General features: G+C 41.8%; 1 protein-coding gene and 1 pseudogene across 2 annotated transcripts in view; both read right to left on the bottom strand.

Moving 5' to 3' along the window:
- Nucleotides 1-25,797, bottom strand: part of Hivep3 (HIVEP zinc finger 3) — a 490,457-nt gene that overhangs the window by 388,761 nt on the left and 75,899 nt on the right. The gene's annotated exons all lie outside the window — the stretch shown is intronic.
- On the bottom strand, nucleotides 2,745-7,042 carry LOC131423201 (small ribosomal subunit protein uS5-like; annotated as a pseudogene).

The following is a 25,797-nucleotide window of genomic DNA, read 5'->3' as shown; positions in this document are numbered from 1 at the left end:
GGCCAGTAAGAAAAGAAACTCAGTATCATTAGCCATCAGGAAATTCAATTAAAACCACAGTGAGATATTACTACACACCTTTCAGGAAAGTTAAATACAAATATTAAGCGTTGATGAGGACATGGAACAAAATAAACTGCATAAACTGTTGATGAAAATGTAAATTTGAGCAAATTACAAATTGTTATGCAGTGATTATAAAAGTTAAGCATGCATATGCCCTGTGCCCCAGTAATTTCATACCTGAATATATACAGAACAAAAAAAAAATAAGGGTTTGGGTCTTTCAAAATAGAATAATCAAGACTATTCATAAAAGTCTTGTAGCCCTGAGTTACAAACAACCCAAATATTCCAAATATTCACCAGCAATAGAAGGATATATTCCACTGTAGCACAGACATCCAATGCAATGATAAGAAAACAAGAAAGAACAGACTTCATTCATGAAACCCACAACGATGAAATTCAACAACATAATGTTTAGGGGGAAAAGTCAGACAAAAAGAAAAAGAGAAAATGTGCTGAATGATTCCATATATTCAAAGATTCAAGCCAGGAAAGATTTGTCTATGATGATGTAAGTCAGAATAACGTTTATACTTGATGGACAGGCAAAGACTGACTGTAAGTAGGAAAAGTAAGATTTTTGTTGTTCTTATCATGGCTCAGGTTCCATTCCTGGTCCCAGAGGGAGAGAATAGAAGTATTAATTTGGTGAAAATTTTACAAACTCTGAACTTGTACACTTGGTGGGCATATATAACGCAATAAAATAAATAGCAATTAAAACATGAAGGGGTTGGGGAGATAGGAAGGATAGTAGAATGAAACAGACATTATTATTACTATGTGTATATATGTGACTGCATGATCAATGTGATTCTGCAACCTGTATACTCAGAAAAATGAGATATTATCCCATGTGATTCAAATATATGATATGTCAAGGTCATTGTACAGTCACGTGTAACTAATTAAAACAAATAAAAAAATAAAATAAATCATGAAGTTAGAATTAAGTTACTTGGACAACTAGGAATTCTCTGACAATGGGGACAGAGGGACTGTGGACTGGAAGATTTTTAAGACACTTCTCAATGTGATTCTCCTGCCCTTCCGTAAAGCAGCCACGCTACCCCAGGACTATCATCCCTCAAGGTATATACTCTCTCCATTCCATCTGACTTCCATGCCCAATTTGGATTTTGCAGCAAGTGGGTACATTTGTTTTCTCCATTTAACATCAGAGTCAACATATTCAAAACAGTCATCATCCCTTACATCTCCCTTTGTGAATTTCTTCCCACATTTTCTACCACATATCAGAAGACAATTTCCTTGCTTTTTAAGGAAGAAACTGCATCCTCATTGCACCATGATGTGGTTCCTGGAGGTTGTCTCTCAAAAATCTTCCTCAGATCCATGCCCTCTTCTCCAACCACGTGGCGATTTTCCTCTTTTGCGCATTCATTCGTTGACTAATGTGTATTCGTGAGGTGTGCGGGGCCTGCTAGGCTCTGGGAGAGGGACTGAGGATTAATGGATCAAGTTAGATCCAGTCTCTGCAAAGCCCTTTACTTGCCCTAGACCCCCCAACTGCTTTCTCCGTGGTCTCACCAGCAAGTTTCCCTCCTCACAGCACCCCTGCCTCTGGACTGCCACCAACTCGCCCTCTCCAACACACCAACTCTTTACACCTGGGTATGCATATACACATGTAAAATATCTGTGCGTTATTTAAATGAAGAAAATGAGCTCAATAAAGAAAATTCAGAAAACACATAAAAGACTAAAGAGGAAAAAGGCTGCATCATTTATATTCCAAACACCTAACACTCAGGGATTTTTAATTGTGGGACTATATTCTCTACCTATTTTTAAACAATGACTGTCTAGTATGTAAGTCTGATCATTTCCTTCTCTTCTCAGAAGGTGCCATATTATTCCACTGCCTACAGGACAAACTCTACCTTGTGAGTACTGGATGCGAGGCCCTTCACAGTCTTGGTCTAGCTGCCTTTCTGGGCTCTTCTCTTATCACTACCCGTCGTCCAGCTCATGTACTGTGAATTCCCAGGCTTCAGATTGCACTTCTGCTAGACCCTACTTATGTGATGCTGTCTTAGTGTGCTGTAATTAAGTAAGAGGCAGCAGAACTGTTTGTAATGCTGATGCTGGAGTTAGAACGGCCTGGGCTCAAGTGAGATCTGTGACATGCTGGTGGTGCGACTTTAGGCCAATTATTTAATCTGTCTTTGCTTCAGCCTCATGGATAAGAGGATCAAGTGCCAGAATTCCCCCTCAGAGTGTTTCTTTGAGGATTAAATGAGATGATCCAGTGAAAGGGTAACTCAGCACAATGCCAGGTGCACAGTAAGTGCTGGGAACATGGTATTTGTTAAAACTGTCAGATGTCTGCCTTTTCCCTCTTGTATTAGTCTGGTTTTTGTTACCATAGAAAAATACTTATGTCGGGGAAATGTGTAAAGAAAAGACATTTATTTACATAGTTCATAGTTCTGGAGATTCAAGGGCATGGTGCTGGCTTCTGCTTGGCTCTGCTGAAGGTCTCATGGCAAATGGAATCACAGAGGTGGGGTTCAAGAGACAGAGAAAGGGAGATCACATAGCAAGGCAGGAAGCCAGAGAGCAAGACTGGAGTTTCATGAGAATTACGTTAATTCCCTCTGAGGTCATGCCCCCCCCCCCAATAACTAATGACCTCCCACTAAGCCCCACCTCTTAAAGGTCCCACTACCTTTTAACATTGTCACTCTAGGGACCAGGATGCCAACACAAGAGCCTTTTGGGGATACACCTAACCACAGCATTCCTGAACTACACACATCCCATAGAGAGCATTTCTTATTTACCTTTGTATCCCCCATTCCATGCTCAGCTTAGAGCAAGTGCTTTATAAATGTTTGAGGAATGAATGAATGCGTGAGTGAATGATCAGCCACATTTTGACATTTTTTTTTTCAGGTTTCATTCACTTTAATTTTTTTGTATAAAAACCCTCTGTTGTAGCCACAGCTGGAGGCTGGGTCTTCTGTGCAGAGACTCTGGTGTGGGTTTTCACAAGATGGTCAGTGAATTCCTAATAGGGAGGCTTGGTGAACACAGTTTCTTTCCAGAGATAGCTGTTTTTTGGGGGCTGGCATCAAAGATGGCCTAGATGAAATTGCCCAAGGTGGCAGTGTAGCCCCTGGCAGAAATGTAGCAGTCATCAATACTAGCCATCAGCAGCAGCTTCGTGGGCACAGGGGCTGGGACAAGGCCAGTACCTCTGGGGGCAGGGATGAGCCACACCAGCACAGAACCACAATATCCTGTCCCCTTGCAAGGGTGTGGGACTTGCCAGTCTTGTTCCCCCAATAGCCCTCTCCACACAGAAACAATGGAGAGCTTGGCCAGGATGATGGCCCCTCGGATAGAGTGGCTACCTCCTTGGAGCTGTCGTAATCCCTGATAGCTACAAACTCCTTGAACCGGGTGCGCTGGCCAGCACGAATCTGCACAGCCATGCATCTGCACAGCCATGATCTTCAAAACCTCATCCTTGAGTTATGCCCCCAGGAAAAAGTCAATGATCTCAGACTCCTTGATGGGCAAACAGAAGATCAAGTTCTCCTCCAGGGACTTGATCTTCAAGTCCTTAACCAGGTGGCCCAACTTGGTGACAAGAATCCACTCCTTGTCTTCAGCCTTGCCTCCTCTAGCAGCCACTGCTCCTGCCCCATTGTGGCCAAAGCCTCCACGGAAGCCACCATGGCCACCCATCCCTATGCCCTGGGACCTCCCACTGCTCTGCGTCATCTACCATTTGGTGTTTTCCCAGAGAAGAAGCTTGACATTTTCTTTTCTGTTATTCATATTTTCAAAGGAGAAAAAGGGGGCAGAAGTAAGATGGGGAGAAAGAGGGGAAGAAGAAAAGGGATGAAAGAGCAGAAGGAGGAGGAGGCAGGAGAAGGAGGAATAGCAAAGAGTTGCCACCAATAATAATGGCATTTGACTCTCAGGTGAAGCAGAAACGGGCATCAGTTACAGGACCCCAGTCTTAGCAGCCACCCTTGCTGCTGAGTCTTGGACACACAGACTTTTGGGAACCCCCAAACTTGGTGCAGAAGTCCACATTCTTCAGTGGCCTCTGGGGTAAATGAGTTGTGCAAATGGTACTGTGCCTAGAGAGGGGACCTTCAGCTGCAGAGCCACCCAAGGGGCCAATCTGCAAGGGCTACAAAGGGCCTGCACAGGAGGCCCCAGAACATCTGGAGGAGAAGGATTTTGTGCAGGGCTCGGGCATCCACATCAGCTCATCCTCAAATTCCCCCGCACAGATGCAGCACCGGATGTGTGGAATATTTAAAGGTTCCCTTGCAGCTGAAGTATCTTGGCAAAACCCTGTTTTCACTGACTCCAAAAATCCTGGCTTCTACTTCTATTCTAGAGTCAGTGATAAATCCCCAAGAACTCATTAGTAGTTTCCAGCACATATAAAAGTACAGAAAACCTTTGTTTTGCTGATTAGGGAGACTACATCCGTTTCTAACTTGATTATTAAGAAATAAATGCCAGCCTTTGCAGAGAAATACATTTATCTCTAACTCTGAAAGCCAAGGAGAACTTCAGAGGGTTCATCTTGGCACAGGCCAGGTGATTTCACCCTAGCCTGTGGGGGCTGATCCAGCATGGCAAGAACAAGCCACTTGTTCTGAGGTTCCCAAGTCTCTGAACATGAGGCACTGGTCTTCGATAGTCAAAACTCTCATGGGCAACACTTATTTGCAAATTTTTGCAAAGCCATGAAACTGAGGCCTTGGAAGTACATAAGGCTGCATGCAGCTCCACCAGTACCAGCTCTGTGGCCTAGGGCAAGCTGCTTCATCTCTCTAAGTCTTGAGTTTCCTCATTTGTGAAATGGGGATAATCACAGCAGCTGTCCCTCAGGGCTGGGGTGAGGATTAAAGAGATAATGCACATAAAGGATTTCGCATAGTGCCTGGGACACAAGTCATACTCAGTAAATGACATCTATTGTTACTCTTATTTAGAAACCATTTTCTCAGCTTCCAGATTTTGATGCCATCAGAGGGAAGAAATCAAAATTGAGGCTAGGAAGACTGAATTGAACATTATAATAGCCAACCTTTAGAGTATTTACAGTGTCCCAGTATGATATGGGTGGTATTGACAAGTTTTATCTCAGTTAATCTTGACAACAGATCACCCATTTTACAAAGGAGTGTCCTGTCCAGGCCCAAAGACCTAACTCACCTTGGGGAGGGGATAAGAAAGGAAAGAAATGACTTGGAGGGCTGGTGGGAGGGGTGGTTTTGGAAAATTTGTAGTGGGAAGGAAAGGAAATATTAAGAAGTGTCTTTGTGGGTTATGAATTGGTTCCCTTTAATGTTCTTTCAAAGATACAAATTATGATTGGGATACATTTTTAGGGATTGAACCCAGGGGCACTTAACTACTGAGGCACATCTCCAGCACTTTTTTGCATTTTTTATTTAGAGACAGGGTCTCACTGAGTTGCGTAGGGCCTTACTAAGTTGCTGAGTCTGGCTTTGAACACATGATCCTCCTACCTCCGCCTCTGGGCTTCCTTTTTAATGAGTAATCACATCCTTGTTTAGAGACCACCTAAGGTCGGAGGGCATAGTTAGATAGGAGGGAAGAGCTTTAACCAGAATTATAAGCTGGTGTCATAGGACAGCAAAAACTCACATTAGACTCAGCCACAACCAATGACCTCACTGCATTAAGTACAGCATCACTCAACGCAGGACACCTTCCCCAAAGGGGAGAAGAGACAGATTTCAGATGCTCAGTCACACCTAACCACAGCGAGCCACCCCGGGTTTCTCCCAGGGCACAGCTCCTTCTTGTTCTTTCATTTTGGTCCTCTCTATAATAATGAATGTGTGACTCAGAGGTTTAATGAGTTACCAGGAGAAGTTAACCCGAAGGGAAGCCCATTGAGTAAACTCATAATTAAAATTGTGAACGGACAGAGGAATACAATCATCATGGGAGAAGGGAGCATTCGGGAATGACTCAGGGGTTAGCCTGGTTAGAAAAGGGCCTCCGGGACTTAAAGTATTGATGGCGAAGATCTGAAGCTGAAGGAAAATTCTGCAACCCTTCTATAGTCAAAAGAGACAGGAAGGCCATTTTTTTTCCCTCCCAAATGATCCACACTGAGAGCCAGGATTTGCTTCCCTGCAGAAGCCGAACAACAGCAAAGGCTGGATTCACCAGGGGAGTCATTACATCTTTGTTGCCAACACCACCAGGCTCGAATGTCAATTGCTTCCAGGTTTAGACGCCAGTCCTGTGGGAAACTCTGACAGTCAGGTGAGGTGAAAAGCAAAGGCAGCATCCCACTGGATTTCGACCTTTAGCCCAAACCCAGAAATATTTTGCATCTGTTGAGGCCTGGCTGCAAGAGACTGAAGAAGCCAAGCATGCACTCCTACTGCCTGTATGGAAAGGAGACTGGGCTGTGGTAGTTAACAAAGTCCCTTCGCCCACCTGCGGCCCACTGTCTGTTTTGTGTATGGGCAGGACGAGAAGTGAAGTAGTCCAGGGGCCTGTGAGTTCTTAGGAGAAATGCAGGCTGGTCCTAAACAAGAAACCTCAGGGCTCTCCACATTAGGCAGGCTGATGGAGCAGCCATATAAAATAATCACAAATATCTGATGATCTAAATATTGTGACTCATTGTCTTATTCCCACATATGTGTGCGGGATGCTTGAAGAAGGCCAAGGCTGTCCTCTCTCTCCTGCTAGGATACAGAGGCAACCACTTTGGCCAGGTGGAAAGGCAGGCAGGACTCAAAGGTATCTCCCCTAATGGAAATAAAAGGAGGTAAGAGCCCAAAAGTTAGGGATGGAGTTTGAAATTTACTTTCTGTTCAAATATAAACTTTCACAGGTTTGACCCACACTAAGAACATACTATTGGCACTATAATGTGAACCATGGAGAGGACTTGGAAGGGGCTCCCATTTTTGGATCTTGTTCATTTACACAATGCTCCAAACTTCTCCTCCTCTGCTCAGGGCAGACTGGGAGTGAGTTGCTTGGGTAGTTAGAAGACTTATTTAGGAAGACTGGGGAAGGAGCCTAGATTCTTTTTTAAGTCAAAAGTATATGTTTATTTTGCATATAATAAATATAAAATATTTAAATATAAAATAAATATTTAAATATAAAAATATTTAAATATATAAAATTCTTCTTTAAGTCAAAAGTATATGTTTTATTTGCATAAAATATTACATATATAATGTTTTTATATGTGATATATAAAATCACATATATAAATATAATATAAAAATATATAATATTATTTTTATATATCATATATAAATATATATTATTGATATATGTCTTGAGATATATATCAATAAATTAAGAAGTTAAATGAACATATAAAATAAATTATATTAACCTTAAAGGACTCAGTGATTTATTTTTCAACTTCACTCAATAAAATCAGAAGAGTTATTTATATTTTTACCATACTTTCTAAAATTCTACCTCTCACTAGTCTATAAACTAATATGAATAAAAGTTAAAAGAACTCTCCTGAGTCCCAAGAACATAAATATTTTGGGTCTTTTTGTTTGTTTGTTTTTTATTCTAATTTGTTAAAGAACATAAAGGTTTACCAGAGTAATCTTTATGTCAATCATTAAAAGTTCACCTTATCAAATAAAGTAGAATGAAATCCAATATTGTTACTATATGGATCCTGATCCAAACAGTTGTAAATTCCCTAAGACACAGCTAAACAAGTATGTATTAGTTTCTCATCAATCATTGTCAATAAATATCAAATTTATTTATGGCATGGGCCTGGTCTGACTCGGTGGAGCTGAATCATCTGGGGTCCAAACCCAGCTCCTGCATAAATAGCTTGGGCATGTGAATTAACCTTTCTGAGCCAACCAATTCCTTAATGTTCCAGTCAGTCCAAGGGCAACTGGACAGAAGAAAGAGTCGAGTTCAAAATGCAGTGATCCCTATATGCAGGGGACAAAAAAAAACCCTCACACCTCTAGTGGAAGAGGACAACTTCAGTAGGGTTTATTCTTGGTCCTGATCTATTCTTAGCTAGGGGATAAGATGAATACCTAAAGGGTTATAATGCGATCCCAAAGTCCTCCCCAATTTAGCCAACTCTCAGTCTGAATCACTTACTGAGTCAGGGAAGGACACAGCACCAGCGCCTGTCCTTGAACAATACAGGTACCTGAGTCACAGCCTATTTTGAAAAACTAAAACTGATCTACATCTGGCATGTCAAGGGCGAGCCAATTCATCCACATGCAATCAGCCACAGGTGAGTTTTTCTTCTATTCATAGATATCCTGGAAATAGGTCTGAAAGCATAGAAGGGGCAATACTGTGAGCCACCTCCTTCCAGCTCTCCAGCTCTAAGACCTTGACGATTATTTAACCTCTCTGAACATAATTTCTCATCTATAAAATGGGTGGCATAGAAGATTACACGTTCTGATGGGATTCGGAGCATAAGTCCAGCCACAGGTCTAAATCGGCAATACAAGCAGCCCTGCCCTTTGGGCCACATGACCAGGCAAAGCCCAGAACATTAATGGCAGCTGTGATAAAGGTATTGTGAGGAGCCTTGGATATGTACCTCAATAGAGAATTTCAGTTCAGACCCCTAGGATTCTGGAGTGAGGCCGTGCCATCTTTAGCAGAGGACTACATACCATTCTAAAAACAACTCCATCACTCCCACTCCCAGGGGTGGAGCCTCGTCCACTTGGAAGAGAAAAGTGACCCTGAGTAAGGATGTACATACAGACTTACAGGCAGTAGTGAAAGGATCCATTGATGGTTAGGGGCTTGGGCTTGGGTGGAACAAATTGGAAGACTAGAGACAAGGAAATATATAAAAGGGCATGTAGGTGGACCTTTGGGAGTGGGCACAAATTATGAGGAGCTCAGCATTACCTGCTAATGACTACTAATGAGCACTGACTACAGAGGTGGTACTAACAAGCACCTGGACAGTAGATGTCAGCCAGCCTCTGTCCTTGGCCATCAGTGTTTATGCAATGGACTTGTGAATGGAGCAGCCATGAATATGATACCCATGGTTCCAGGAGCACAGGATCCTCCCTTCTAAGGTTCATCTGGTTCTTCCACTGCTCAATGTTTAGCCTGTTAGCCACAAACACCAGTACCCCCTGTATGGTACCATGCTCAAAGGAAATCAACTGGCTTAGTGACAAGTTCATTTACTGCTACCCTGTAAAGGGTGATATTTCATCCTGATTAGAATTGACAAATATTCCAGGTATAGATTTGTCTTTCCTACCTGTAGGCCTTTGCCACTGCTACTGTCCCAAGGACTACAACTCAAAGTCTGAAAAATCTGATCCTGCATAAATTCACTTTAGACAAATAAATTCACATTATAACAAAGAAGTTGCCCATGTGATCTACTGATCCTGCTATTTACTGCACCATTCTTCTGCTGTTGGCTCTAGAAAGCACTGGAACAACATCTTGAAAACATAGCTAAGGTGCAAACTTGGCCTTAACACCTTGCACAGGGAAGGCACTGTCCTTTGGGAGGCCATATAAACTTTAAATCAGGAGCCATTATGTAGGATTGTTTCTCAATAAATAGAATATATCCACCTGGAAATCAGATTTGGAGGATGAGGTAGGAGTGGCCCCACTCACTATTACCCCAGGTGTCACTTGGAAATTTGTGCTTCCAACTCACAATACTATAGACTCTGTAGGTCTAGAAATACTTCCATCATGCAACAGTTTTTTGATAAAATTAAAGCAGTATCTGCTGTCTGCCTGGTTACTTTAGGTTCCTCATTCCAACAGTAGGCAAAGAATGCAAGTCATCTTATTAGCAAGAGGGCTTGACCATGATCAACATGTGGAAGTTGTGATATTTCTTCAAGATCAAAATGGGGGAATATATGCAACACATGATACATATAATAGCTGATCCACTGGGGTGTCTTCAGTACAAAAATACAGCCTGATCAGAGCATGATAACAGGAGCTCAGATCCCTGGCATGAAAGTCTGGATCACTCCACTACATAAGGATTGGCAGCCAAGTGGTAGCCAAGAGAGGGATTCAGAAAGGGTAGTGGACAGGGAAGATTATGGGAATCCATTATGACCTCAGGACCAACTGCAACAATGGGGACTGTAGTTTGATCTACTAATCCAAAAATTCTGGCCAAGAATCCTAGAGAAGTTGTGAGAAGACAGAGTCCGTAAGCTTAAAGTGAGAAGCAAATAGCTCTGAATGGTATAAGGGGTGGGCTGTAGTGGGCACAAATTATGTCTCATGCATATCTCTATTTACTAGGCAGGTGACCTATATTAGTCAGTTTCCCATCACTATAACTAAGTATCTGACAAAGGCTACTTACAAAGCAAAGGGAGGTTTATATTGGTTTATGGTTCTGGAGGCTTACATCCAAGTTTGGGTAGGGTGTGCCTCTGGTAAAGGAAGAACATCATAGTGACAGTGTATTTGTCAGAGTAAGCAGCCACATCTCGAGCCAAGAAGCAGAGAAACTGAGAGAACAGTCTCACAATCTTCTTCCAGGGCATGTTTCCAGTGACCTAAGAATCCCACACCCCAGTGGATAAATACTGCTACCCGGGGGATGGGTCTTTTAGGGAACATTTAAATTATACCCAAACCACAGCCTGTACCCCTCCAGCTGCTGCTGCTGCTGCTGCTGCTCCAGGTGTTGGCTGCTTATGGCTCACATGTACACTCTTTTCTGGAGGATTCTCCATAGCTAAAGGTAACTCTCTTGCATAGAGATGTCTGAGAAGTATCTCAGGTGTTCCCCCACCTTCCCCATATAACATCTGTGGCTGAGACAAGAAAATAAAAGTTCAACCTCCTGACCTCAAGGCAGGACAACCTTTGTTGTGCAATTCATACTTAGGGCTTCTGAGAAGATTAGGTCAAAGTCAAATTTATTCTAAAACCACATTATGACCTACTTCTGCCCCTGTCCTCAGCTGCTTCTCTTACCCTGTTAGGAGTTTTCCAAAAGAGCAACCCCTCACTAAACATGTTATATAGGCTTTCCATCTAGGCCATGCTTCTGGGCACCCAACCTAATACAGTTATCCAACAGGGAATTTTGCATATGCATTCTGTTTATAGCCCTATACCATGTGCAAAAGGCGTGTGATGTTTTGAGGTAGTGTTTAGCCAATATCCACTCTCCTCTCCCCGCTGTGGGCATAGAATATTTCCCTGCACCACTGTGGCAGATTGTACTTTCCAAAAATGGCTGTAACACTATCACTCATTCCTCATGTGCTTTTTATAATGTGATCTTCACACACATCCCATTGAGAGTTGGGATCTGTGTTTCTTCCCCTTGAAAGTGGGCAGGCTTTGTGACCCTTTCAGCCAATAGAAAGCATAGAAGTGCTGCTCCATGATTTCCAAGCCTTGTTGGAAAAGATAGGTACCTTCCATCTGCTTCTCTGGAATGCCTGTGCAGGAGTTCTAACCTGCCATGTAAGCAGTCTGATGACCCTAAAGCCACCAAGCTGTGTAGAAGCTCAAACTAGACCACTCAGAGACAACATGGAGAGAGGTCAGGTCAGCCGCCTGCCGTGCCAGCTCCATCCACCCCTGCACTGCACCTGCCTGAGGGATCCCAAGTCAGGACCACCTAGCCAAGCCCTTCTTGGATCCATGACCCACAGAAACCTGAGAGACAATAAAATGATTGTGATTCTTTTAAGCCACTAAATTTCAGGGGAAGTTTTTTTCATAGCAGTAGTATCCAGGACTCCTACTAAAACTGAGTTTGGCCACACCTCTTGTTTTTAGCCAAAAGTATTTGCATCTAGTACTTCTGCCATCATCATAGAAAAGCTTGTCTTGAGTACAGACCAGACTCAAGTATAAGAAAATTGAGAGAGATATGCAGCAGACCTGAACAAAACCTGCAACTTGGGGCCAGCTCAGCCCAGATCAGTCAATTCTTAGCCAACAAACTTGCAGAGGCATGAATGAGAAATAAATGCTTATAGTTTTTCATGCTACTGTGTGAGGTTTTTTTTTTTGTTATGCAGCATTAGAGTGATAATTCATTCAATGTGAGAATATGAAAGGAAGAGAAAGCATTTCCTGTTCCCAAGGATAAGATATTACATAATTTATAATTAAGGGGGCTTTATAATTATTATCAATAAAAATAATGGAAATAGTAATATTTTCTAAAACCTCTATTCTGAAATATAATATCCCTCTCCCTTCTTTCCAATGAGGCCGAACTAGAAACATTCCTTCATTTTTTTGTGGCTCTAAAAGTATAAAACAAATTACCTCACAGTTTTTTCTTAACCAGCCTCCATAACATGAAGTATAACCCAACTCAAAAAGAAGATAATAGGTAGGAAAATGCTCCTGGCAATGAGAATTAGGGACACTATAATCCAAGAATTAATGTCTAAGTCTCTTAAGAGAACATGTAGGGAATTCCATCAAGGGAGTGGGTATTGATCTATCCAAGTGGTCGAAAGTAAAAAACATCAAGAGATTCATATAGGCCAGGAATACAGAAAGCTAAATTTCAATCCCAATGATGAAAGGACAATAAATATTTACCCATGGGACTCTGAGGACAAAGTGAGAAGCCATGCAAAACAGGGAAAAAGCCAGGGCCCAGTTCCCCAGATCAAACCCAACCTCAAACCAGGGATTATTCAGGGTTAGTCTTGGCCTAAAGGTTTTGGTTTGCTGGATCCAGTTGTTTGAAAACCATCCATAACATATTAAAAATAACGATCACTCTGTGTCTTTGTATAATAGAATATAAGTTGATTGGAAAAAGGAAGGAAATTTCATACCACATTCATATTTTGATTTTATGTTAATCTCCCAAAACACTTGTCATCTGTGAACTAAAGAGTTTTCCCCCAAGGGCTTTAGTGAGACATATTGTATCTGAAAGTTATTTTTTTTTTTTAATTTTTTATTGTGGGTTGTTCAAAACATTACAAATTTCTTGACATATCATATTCCACACTTTGATTCAAGTGGGTTATGAAAGTTATTATTGCAGCTTTCTCTGGTACAAAAAGTTGGGCCAGCTGGGATATGGAACTCTTCTCATCACTGAATGGCTTTGAGGATACTGACTGGATTCTACATTCATGCTCATTCCATGACACTAATCAGAGTGGCAAAGGTATCGAGAACCTCCAAGTCTCATAGAAAAACCAATGATGAAAAATTTGAGAGAAGGGTACACCAAACTCAAACCAAACATTTATTACTATCACCCTAGATGCTGAGACGCACACCTTCACTGGCACAGGTTTCTCAACAACAGTACAATCAACACCTGATTGGGAATTGAAGACAAGTCTTCCTTGTGGGGGGCTGTCCTTGCATCGTACAGTTTTATTTAGCAGCATCCTTGCTCTCCACCAGCTAGATGCTAGTAGCACCTTCCCCCTACCCAAAGTTATCATGGCCAACAATGTCTCCAAACACTGTCAATGTCTCTAGACAGTAAACCACAGTTGATAACCATTGCACTGGTGTGAGCTAGTCTTAAATGGCCAGCTTCCTAAGAATGAAGGATAACCAATGAGACAAGCTTATATTACATCAGTGGTCTTTATTTTTTTTTCTGCCTGATGGATTCAAGTTCACGAGCAGACACTTGGACGTATATATTCTGATTGACATAATTTGACTATAGGTTATATGCAAACTCCACCTCTTCATTCTGACCTAAAAAAGAATATTAAAATCCAAGTGCATGAAAACGACATTGCTATAGATTGAGTTGTATCTCCAAAAAAGATAACGTTGAAATCCTAACCCCCCAGGACCTCAGAATGTGAGCTCATCTGGAAATAGGGTTTTTGCAAATGTAGTCAAGCCAAGATGAGGTCAATATGGTGGGCCCTAATCCAACATGAGTGGTATCTTTATCAAAAGGGGACATGTGGACACACACACAAGGCACGTACAGCAGGAGGGTTCTGTGAAACTGGAGGGATGTTGCCACAAGCTGGTGTCCATCTCCAGCTATGAGAAGCTGGAAGAGGCAAGAATGGACCCTTCCCTTACAGGTTTCAGAAGATGCATGGTCCTGTTGACACCTCAATTTTGACTTCTGGTCTCTACAGTTGTGATGCAAAAAATTTCTGTTGTTCTAACCCAGACAGAACTTCCTTTTGATCTAGGAAAACTTATAAACCTGGTTTAATTTTTTTTAATTAGTGAGTTATTTGAAGACACTATTGCTTTACTAATTGTAGCAAATAACTTATAATGCAATCACAGTCCTCCCAAAACCCAGGTCACCAGTGGATCACAATCAAGCCCAACCGAAAATAGTATCTTCAAAGAAAGGGGGCAGTAAAGGCAACAGTAAGAATTTGCACCTGAATTGTGCTTCTGAGAAACATGAAGTAGAATTTACAACTTCATTTGGACCACGTTAATCTGAAATCTTTAAAAAATACATACACTATTCATAATTGTAATTGGATTGGGAATGGGGTCCGAGAACAGATAAACTAACTCTGGTGCTCCATTTCCTACAGTCTAAATCTAGACTTTAGCTGAGCATGGAAGATCCTTTACCATGTGGTCACAGCCTGTTTTCCAGACTCAGCTGATGTCCATCACACCTGCCTTATTCCATTTGGAGCTGATCCATTGCCTCCCAAATTCATTCATGTCAAGGATCACATGGAAGATGATCCTATTTGAGGCTAAGCTAGGGTAAACAGACAAGGCTTTGAATGACGGTGAGTATAATGGGAGCTCCTGTCACCCCAGACCCTACCTGGAAGCACAAAGGTTTAAAAGATCAATAAATTGTTAAACCTATACCTAGACAGGGCAGTCCCAGGATACCATCCACATCACACACTACTTGGTTGGGAAACTCTGTTCTAATCCACTATTATCCTGCTTCCCCTTTATTGTTTGAATGTTTCTGTACCCCCCAAAATCCACATTGAAACTTAAGTCTCAATGCCGCAGTGGGTTCTGTAAGAGATATGTAGACCGTGAAGACTCAGTTGTCATGAATGGATGAATGCCTTATAAATGGGCTCCAGGAGGCAAGTTCACCCTTCCATTTCTTCCACCATGTGAAGACACAGCATTGTCCTCTGCAGAGGATAATCCACATAGTGCCATCTTGGAAGCAGAACTCACCCCTCCCCAGACATAGAGCCTGTCAGCACCTTGATCTTGAATTTCCAGCCTCCAGAACTTTGACAAATAAAATTATGTTCTTTATAAATTACCTATTCTCAGAAATTGTGTTACAGCAACACAAATTGACTAAAGCATTGCCTTTATTTCCATTTAGGAAACTCTACTTCCCATTAAGTTCACCACTTGCAAACTGGTATTACTCCTTCGAAACCAAGTTTGATTATCTTTCCATCTGTGATGTCCTTCCACCTCTCCTCCACTATACTCCCATCACACCCAGTATTGAGGCTAACATGAAATCACTTGCCACATTGGGCTGACAGTGCACCTACCCCACCAAGGATGTGATCTTCTGAGGTAGAGGGAAAACAAAGAGCAAACTGGATCTAAAGTGATTTAGCAGATATTTGTTGGCCTCCTATTATAGGTAGGACATCAGACCAGTAATAAAAAATGGACATTATTCCACCATTTACATAATTAACTGTTTAATGACAACTGTAGGGCATGTTTCAAAAAAGAAATATAGGCATTGATAAATGTATATAAATAAACCTGATATATTTTAAGAATCTAGGGAACCTGGCAAATAACAGATGAACTCCAAAAGATAAATAAAAACTAATTAAGTAAAGGTAAACGTGTATAAAGGGAGCATGACATGTTCCAAATTGAGCATCTTGGTTCTTGACATCTTCATATCCACAGGATCAGGACCATATGGATCCTAAATACATATTTAATATATTGAATGCTTTAAAAGTTTTGAATACCTTTAAATACTCTGTCTCTAAATGGAATCTTCCAAATACTTACTATTTTGGAAATACTTTTTAATAATTCAAGTACTCAAATCTTTATTGACACATTATTATATAATATAAGTCACCAAGTACTTGAGGCTAAAAAAAATGAGCAAGAATTTTCTAAGTAAAGAAGGTAGAAGAAAGTGTTCCAAGCAACGTAGAGATCACGTTTTAGAGGAAAACCACGGAGACAAGAAAGCACACACTGTGGTCTGGAAATAGCATGGAATTTAGTTCTGGAGAAGTATGGGACCTTGATAAGGAACAAAGAGATTAGAGCATGCATAAGTTATCTATTGCTGAATAAGAAATTATATTCAAAACTCAGAGGCTTACAACAACACACGTGCGTTATTTCGAGTCTGAGGGTCAAGAAGCAAGGCATAGCTTAACTGGGTCATTGCTACTGCCTCAAGGTCTCTCACAAGGCCACCATTAAGGTCTTGGCCCTGGGTTTCTCACAAGGCCTCAGCCAATGTATCTTCTGGGGCCATGGTCATCTCAAGGTTGAACCGGAGCAGGATCTGCTTCCAAGCTCACTGAGTGGTTGCTGATACTCACAGGCTCAGTACAAATTTCTTGAGAGGGATGGCAGATGCTCTGGTCCCTTCCCATCATCTCCATGGAGCCCATCTTTAAGACTGGGGTTTTATTCATCACACTGCAGACAGTTTTCAGCCAGGTCCATGTCTGGGAATTGTCCTGGACTGAAAACACCTGGCTCTTCCAGGGCCACACCCCTTCCTGAGGAGGGCAGCTCAGGTGTCCGATGCCTGTCAGTGCTGGAATTAGAGATAGAAAGGCCTGGTCCTCTTATCTCAATTTGGGGCAATTATAAGAAGCCATCCCAGCTTCTGAGACTCCAGTGAGGCCTTCATTGTGACTACATCCCAGTTCAACTTTCCCCTCTTCCACATCCTGCTCCCCTCATTTCTCCACATTCCCCAGTAACCCTCCTGCCTGCAAATCTCCATCTCAGAGTCAGTTTCCCAAGGAACCTGACCTGAGACAAATGAGTAAACACAAATGAATTTTATCCAAACCATTCCCAAAGCAGAAATGACACAACAATATTTCTAGGTCAGCCCTGATGGTAGGACATGCTGGACTTTCCATATATTAATGGAGGAAAGCAATCTGGCCATTTGGTCCTAGAATTCTTCTGGCAACTCTGACCATACACTTTGAGAGTCTGGTTCAAATTACTGTATTTCTTTGGAAGTACAAAAAATTTATTATAAATGATTATCTATTCTTTCAGTTGGTCTCCATCTTGATGCTGTATCCCAGCAGAGGATGGTTGAATTCTGCTGCTGCTATCACCAGAAAAGAAAGCACGATGCCAAGGCTGTTCTTAGAGGAATTTTCTTTAGATCAAATAAAGAATGGAAGGCAGAGATTTTCTATCCATGACTATATGGACAGGATACTGGTGCCGCTTGTCTTGAGTCACAGAGACTCTAGGATGGCTCATGTCCATAGAGAGATATGCTTCTGGATTGAGAACCATTCAGGAGTTGACGAACCAACAAGGTCATATTCAGAGATCAAGGACCCTACTGTGGACTTAAAAGTGGAAGTGCACCCAGCCAGCACTCACATAAGGGCAAATCATTCTCATGTCAGAATGGGGACAGTGTGTACCAAACTCAGAAATTTATTTCAAGACCAGTGAATTCATCTACCCGATTGATTTTCTCTTTGATTTGCCCTCTAGGTCAACCATGCTTACTTCCACACTTGTGGTTACAGCTATGAACCACTGAGATAAATAGAAAAGAGAAGATAAATTCTTGTGTCTGTTCCAAGTTGTAATTAAAAGTTTAACACTACTCTTGCAACACCTTTCATCTGAGAAGCTCCTGAACTCATTTACAGCATAATTCATTAATTCCCATCACTCCTCTCTAAGGCACTATCATTCTCCTCCTGAGACAGAGTAATCCGAGGCTCAGAGATTGGCTCAGGTGGAGGTATTCAATGCCAGAAACCCAATTTGGAGCTTCTAAGTCTTACCCTGATGGGCTGGAGCTCAGTTGTTCCAGATTGTTCTCCAAGAGCTGGCAACTAATGGTTCACTCACCTCCATTTCTTCTGAGTCTACCTCCAACAATTCACACCTGAGAATTTCACTACCCCTTTCTTTGCTTCCTAATTTGCATGTCATTTCCATCTTTTCACCATCTTATAAGTAAGCATGTTATAAAAATTTATAATACAGTATTTACTTACAAGCCTAGTCTCAGAAACCCCAATTTAGACTATCATCATAGTCACTCCTCATTGGAATCCCAAACTACTATTACAGAAATAGGGCCATCACAGATGTAATTAGTTAAGATGAGATTATAACAGACAGAGTTGGCGCCTAATCCAATATGAATGGTGTCCTTACCAAAGAAACCGGAAAACAGACACCAACACAGGGAGAGTGCCCCATGAAGATTGGAGTTATGCTGCCAAGGGCTGAGGAATTGCCAGAAACAAGGTCTTCACTAGCTCCTGCTGAGGGCATGTGGCTCTGCTAACACATTAATTTTGGACTTTTGGTCCCCAGAACTATGAAGCAAAAAAATTTTGTGGTTCTAAGCTATCCAGTTTGTGATAATTTGTAATGGCAACCTTAGTAAACTAAAACTCAATATGTCTCCAAAGTATACAACTTTAAAACCGCACAGGGCTCACAGCCTGTTTAAACAAAGGGAAAGGGGAATGGGGAAGCTGAGCAGGAGGGAGAGCTGGACTTGTGGAGTATGTTATTTCCAAGGTGTGAACTCAGGTGGAAAGAGGGGGAAAGAGAGAGAAGTAAAAGCAAAATTCAGACAGGGAGTCAGGGCAGAATTTGGCAGCAGCATGTGAAGGGCTAGAAGAAGAATTCCTACCTTCCTCGGCTCCTCCAACTCCACAGTCCAAAAACTCCAGCAGGTCCTTCCCCTGCGTGAGCTATGGAACTGCTGCTATCTCCAAATGAGGGAATATAGCTACCCCAGGAGCCCTCCAAGTTCCCCCACCTCCCAGCTGCCTGCCTGCCTTGCTCTTGGCCTCCAAAGGTCCCAAGCTGCCTGTCCCAGGGGAGGAAGCAGGTGCAGGCAAGGAGGTGAGTGTCACGTGGCCTCTCCTGTAGCTCTCAGACTGACTGATGCTCTCAGCCTGGGCACTGAAAGCAAGGGGAGGCCACGTAGCTGAGGAAATGTCAGGCAGTCACACCAGAGATATCAAACTCATTAATCAGGACATTTGCAAATAAAATAGAGGTCTCAGGTATAATGCATCCATTCAGAATCTGCAAGGCACAGGGCTGTGCTGTGGAAGGACTAGATGCTGTAAGGCTCAAAGTAGAAGTGACAGATTCCATATTTCCTGCCACCACCGAAAGAGCAAAAAGAATGAGACTCTTCTGCTGTGTCTGCCCCACTGTCTGATTCCACTACCTCCTCTGACCCTACCAAGTGGCACACCTCAGTGGAGGCATCTGCACTACAGTCAAAATTTAGAAGTATGAGAACATTGGGGGGTCATAAAAAATGAAGCTGAGGATAACCCTATACAGTTTCATAATGTATACCAAGTTAAAAGAAAATCAGACCTCCAATAGATAATGGCTCTACCATAAAAGAACTGGATAGTTCCCTTAGAAGTCATGTCTTTTAGCACTTTTTTATTCCTACCATTTTCCCCATTAAGACCCAAGTCTATGTCTTTAATTTCTGGTCTAAATTATAGCATTTATTACAACCAAAGACGGTACTTCTCTTACTTGGCTGGTACCTCAGCCTTTCATAAGGCACTAAGGTACCTTTCGGGTTATGGATTCTCATCCCTTGTGGAGCTCCATGCCGAGAAATATGACCCCTCCTGTCAGCAGGTGGGTCACTACAGTGGTGTTATGGACTGCCCTGCATCTCCCCCAAAATCCCCAATTCCCAATGGGACTGCATTTGGGTATAGGCCCTTTAAAGAGGTAATTAGGGTTAAATGAGATAATAAAGCTGGTTTCTAATCCAATATGACTGGTGTCCTCATAAAGAGAAAGAGACTCCAGGGATGCGCTCACAGAGAAAAGACCAATTGAGGACACAGTGACATGGTGGCCATCTGTAAGCTAAGGAGAATGGCTTCATGAGAAACCAAACTTGTGACACCTTGACCTCAAACCTCCAATTTCCAAAACTGAGAAAATGAATTTCTGGTTTTTAAGCTTCCCAGTCTGTGATATTTGGTTAGGGTAACCCTCGCAGATGAATACAAATAGTAATTCTCTATGTTCCTTCATTCAACAGATATTTATTGAGTACCTACTCTGTGTCAGACACACTCCTGCTAACAATACAACAATAAATAAAACACAAAACATGGGGAAGCCAAAAATGCAATATTAGAATCTTCTGCTGGGAAGGTAAAACGTGAAAAGGTCCCTATGCAGGGTCTAAGAACAACAAAGGCATTCATGGTGAGGATATGGAGAAACAGAAGTCCTCAGATGTTACTGACAGCAACAAAAACTGATAACAACCACTTAGGAAAACAATTTGGCAGTTTCTTTAAAAAAAAAAAAATCAAACACGAACTTACCATATGACCCAGCGATCCCCTCCTGTGTCTAGTCAAGAAAAATAAAAACATGTCTACATAAAGACTGGTACATAAATGTTCACAGCAGCATCATTCAAAATAGCCAAAAAGTGGAACCAGCCCAAATGTGTGTCAACTGGTGAATGAGTAAACAAAATGAGGAATATACCCACTCACTGGAATACTATTCAACAGTAAAAAGAAGCAAAATACTGATACATGCTGCAACATGGATGAACTTCAAAGGCACCACCAAATGAAAGTTGCCAGATACAAAAGACACATTGTATGATTCTATTGATATGAAATGTCAGTACAGATGTTTTTAAAAGGGAGATGGGGTGTAGGTAGAACCACCTGAAGTACACAGATGATAGCTTTTTGATTTGGTACAACTAAGGTTTATTAACCCTAACACACATCAGCCCCCGGGAGAAATAGCAAATTGTTTTCTTCTTTAATAAATGCCTTGAAGGACAATCCAAGGGAACAGTCCCAAAGCAGATGTGTTGCTGCTGGGAAAATACTCCCTGAGGAGTGTTAAAGCAGGGATGGGCCTGCCAGGGTCTTGGCCAGAGAAAGAAAGTAGGGGTGGGGTGGGGTGGGGCGGGGCTGGGCAGGGCAGGGCCAGTAGTGCCCAGAAGGGCTACAATGCACACTGTGGAGCCTGGGCTGGTCTGAGAGAAGCCTTGGTCAGGAACACCCATCAGGATCCACTTGTCCACAGGCAAGGAAGGACAGAGAGTGGGCAGGGTCTGATGGGATGCAGGAAGTGGGGCCTAGAAGCAAGGACAGAAGGCAGGCCTTCCCTCATGACACAGTGAGGAGGGCGAGAGAAGGCCACAGCTCTGAGGAAGCAAGCTCCTGCAGGACGTGCCCTTCAGCTTAGGTGATCCTCAGGAGAACACCAGCAAAAAATTCCCCAGGTGCCTCCTCGGACAATAACTTCAAAAGGTTCCAGAAAGACTCCATCTTCACCCTGCTGAGCTGGGAAGCAAAGGAGGCCTGAACATGCTGGGAGACTGAGACCTGTAGTGGGAGAAGGGAGGGAGGAGTGGGGAGGAGCCACCACCCCAGGGGAGGCTCAGCCTGTCAGGCCCAGGCTCTGCTGAGCTCCTGGCAGCAGGAACAGGAGGCTGGACTCAAGGCAGGCCTTCTGACTCCACTCCACAACACTCTAGCCCTACATGTAACTACACCGTCAAATGGAGCTTCTAACTGCTTCAAAAAAAAATTGTATAAGGATGGATGACAGGATAAAAATCAGCAAGAGACATAGGCGTGAAGTTAGGGAGATGGAACTGTGTTGTACACACAGCTTCTCACTGGATTCGTCATTCTGAGACTCTCTTCTACAGACTCTCAAAGGCAAGGAAAAAGAAAAGAAATATTATAAAAGGAAATATTCCACTTCATATCACGTCAACATTATAAAGAAGAATTATATCTGGGAACTATGTAGCTGAAGCTAGTTGGTACATGACATGGCGATACTCTACAATCAGTCTGCCAATGACTCTTGGGGAAGAAGCTGCGCTTTGCCAGAATTTCATTTCTATGCCAATGCTCCAGTTAAAGGAGAGCCCACTGTACATGGCTGGAAAACGTATCAAGCACTTTACATTTCTTGTTCAGATAGTATACTGATTTCAATTTCTTTACACAGCCCTTCTATAGCCTGTCTCTTGCCAGATTATATTTTTTTAAATTTAATCACCTTAATCTTGGAAGGGTCCCAAAATGCACACTTCCTGTAAGCCACAGCTTTGACTCAACACTGCCAAACTCCTTCTCAGCACGCGCCAAGGACCAAGATCAAGAGCTTCCTCCTCCTAAGCCACTACAGTCTAACATAGAGGACAGAGATACATCCTAAAGCATCTTCTGATGTCCATGGGATGTTCAGAAACTTAGTCACTTGAAAAACCTCCCTGAGTGGATATGGAGTGGACAGTCGCTGTCCAACTTGTGGGGCTGGGGCTGCCCCAAAAGAACTGCTACAAATGAGTCTGCCACTTAAAATTCAAACAGAGGGCAGAGTTGGTATTTCTGAGGAGAGTCATTAAAAGCTAAGAAATGCTTACTTCTTGAAAATAAGGAGATGGGGGGATAAAAGGAAAAGGGAATGGGAGTGTGTTTACTCCACTTGTAAAATATACTTCAAAGTCTGTACTTCCAAAATCAGTTTTTCTTATCCTGATACTTTATAAGATTTCTTTGTTTGCTTCTTTTAAATTAACAGCAAGTAGACAGCATTGAAAGAGAAACCTCATTCGACATTCATGTCAAAGGGCCTGGGGAGGTCAGAATCAACCTGAGCGGCAACTATTAACTAAAGTTTGGAGAGTGGAAATACAAAAGGGGATCCAAAGATAATAAAATCCTTATGCTTGCATTTTTCTTCTTTTTTTTTTTTAAATTTTTTATTGTTGGCTGTTCAAAACATTACATAGTTCTTGATATATATTTCACAATTTGATTCAAGTGGGTTATGAGCTCCCATTTTTACCCCATATACAGATTGCAGAATCACATCAGTTACACATCCATTGATTTACATATTGCCATACTAGTGTCTGTTGTATTCTGCTGCCTTTCCTATCCTCTACTATCCCCCCTCCCCTCCCCTCCCCTCCCCTCTTCTCTCTCTGCTCCCTCTACTGACATTCGTTTGTCCCCCTTATATTATTTTTCCCCTTCCCCTCACTTCCTCTTGTATGTACTTTTGTATAACCCTGAGGGTCTCCTTCCATTTCCATGCATTTTCCCTTCTCTCTCCCTTTCCCTCCCACCTCACATCCCTGTTTAATGTTAATCTTCTTCTCATGCTCTTCGACCCTACTCTGTTCTTAGTTACTCTCCTTATATCAAAGAAGACATTTGGCATTTGTTTTTTAGGGATTGGCTAGCTTCACTTAGCATAATCTGCTCTAATGCCATCCATTTCCCTGTAAATTCTATGATTTTGTCATTTTTTAATGCAGAGTAATACTCCATTGTGTATAAATGCCACATTTTTTTTATCCATTCATCCATTGAAGGGCATCTAGGTTGGTTCCACAGTCTTGCTATTGTGAATTGTGCTGCTATGAACATCGATGTAGCAGTGTCCCTGTAGCATGCTCTTTTTAGGTCTTTAGGGAATAGACCGAGAAGGGGAATAGCTGGGTCAAATGGTGGCTCCATTCCCAGCTTTCCAAGAAATCTCCATACTGCTTTCCAAATTGGCTGCACCAATCTGCAGTCCCACCAGCAATGTACAAGTGTACCCTTTTCCCCACATCCTCGCCAGCACTTGTTGTTGTTTGACTTCATAATGGCTGCCAATCTAACTGGAGTGAGATGGTATCTTAGGGTGGTTTTGATTTGCATTTCTCTGACTGCTAGAGATGGTGAGCATTTTTTCATGTACTTGTTGATTGATTGTATGTCCTCCTCTGAGAAGTGTCTGTTCAGGTCCTTGGCCCATTTGTTGATTGGGTTGTTTGTTCTCTTATTGTCTAATTTTTTGAGTTCTTTGTATACTCTGGATATTAGGGCTCTATCTGAAGTGTGAGGAGTAAAGATTTGTTCCCAGGATGTAGGCTCTCTATTTACCTCTCTTATTGTATCTTTTGCTGAGAAAAAACTTTTTAGTTTGAGTAAGTCCCATTTGTTGATTCTAGTTATTAACTTTTGTGCTATGGGTGTCCTATTGAGGAATTTGGAGCCCGACCCCACAGTATGTAGATCGTAGCCAACTTTTTCTTCTATCAGACGGCGTGTCTCTGATTTGATATCAAGCTCCTTGATCCATTTTGAATTAACTTTTGTGCATGGCGAGAGAAAGGGATTCAGTTTCATTTTGTTGCATATGGATTTCCAGTTTTCCCAGCACCATTTGTTGAAGATGCTATCCTTCCTCCATTGCATGCTTTTAGCCCCTTTATCAAATATAAGGTAGTTGTAGTTTTGTGGATTGGTTTCTGTGTCCTCTATTCTGTACCATTGGTCCACCCGCCTGTTTTGGTACCAGTACCATGCTGTTTTTGTTACTATTGCTCTGTAGTATAGTTTGAAGTCTGGTATCGCTATACCGCCTGATTCACACTTCCTGCTTAGCATTGTTTTTGCTATTCTGGGTCTTTTGTTTTTCCATATGAATTTCATGATTGCTTTCTCTATTTCTACAAGAAATGCCGTTGGGATTTTGATTGGCATTGCATTAAACCTATAGAGAACTTTTGGTAATATCGCCATTTTGATGATGTTAGTTCTGCCTATCCATGAACAGGGTATATTTTTCCATCTTCTAAGATCTTCTTCTATTTCTCTCTTTAGGGTTCTGTAGTTTTCATTGTATAAGTCTTTCACCTCTTTTGTTAGGTTGATTCCCAAGTATTTTATTTTTTTTTAAGATATTGTGAATGGAGTGGTTGTCCTCATTTCCATTTCAGAGGCTTTGTCACTGATATACAGGAATGCCTTTGATTTATGCATGTTGATTTTATATCCTGCCACTTTGCTGAATTCATTTATTAGCTCTAATAGTTTCTTTGTAGACCCTTTTGGGTCTGCTAGGTATAGAATCATGTCATCTGCAAATAGTGATAATTTAAGTTCTTCTTTTCCTATTTGGATGCCTTTAATTTCTTTCGTCTGTCTAATTGCTCTGGCCAGTGTTTGGAGAAATATGTTGAACAGAAGTGGTGAGAGAGGGCATCCCTGTCTTGTTCCAGATTTTAGAGGGAATGCCTTCAATTTTTCTCCATTCAGAATGATGCTAGCCTGAGGCTTAGCATAGATTGCTTTTACAGTATTGAGGTATGTTCCTGTTATCCCTAGTTTTTCTAGAGTTTTGAACATAAAGGGATGCTGTACTTTGTCGAATGCTTTTTCCGCATCTATCGAGATGATCATATGATTCTTATTTTTAAGTCTATTGATGTGGTGAATAACATTTATTGATTTCCGTATATTGAACCAGCCTTGCATCCCAGGGATGAATCCTACTTGATCATGGTGCACAATTTTTTTGATAAGTTTTTGTATATGAGTGGCCAGAATTTTATTGAGGATTTTTGCATCTAGGTTCATTAGAGATATTGGTCTGTAGTTTTCTTTCTTTGAAGTGTCTTTGTCTGGTTTAGGTATCAGGGTGATGTTGGCCTCGTAGAATGAATTTGGAAGT

Source organism: Marmota monax, unplaced genomic scaffold, assembly GCF_021218885.2.
Source record: "Marmota monax isolate L192 unplaced genomic scaffold, Marmota_monax_Labrador192_F-V1.1 WCK01_AAM20220418_F8-fsc00008, whole genome shotgun sequence".
In the NCBI taxonomy this organism is placed as follows: domain Eukaryota; kingdom Metazoa; phylum Chordata; class Mammalia; order Rodentia; family Sciuridae; genus Marmota; species Marmota monax.
Note: the sequence above shows the minus strand (reverse complement) of the source record. Positions and strands in the feature narration are given on the sequence as shown.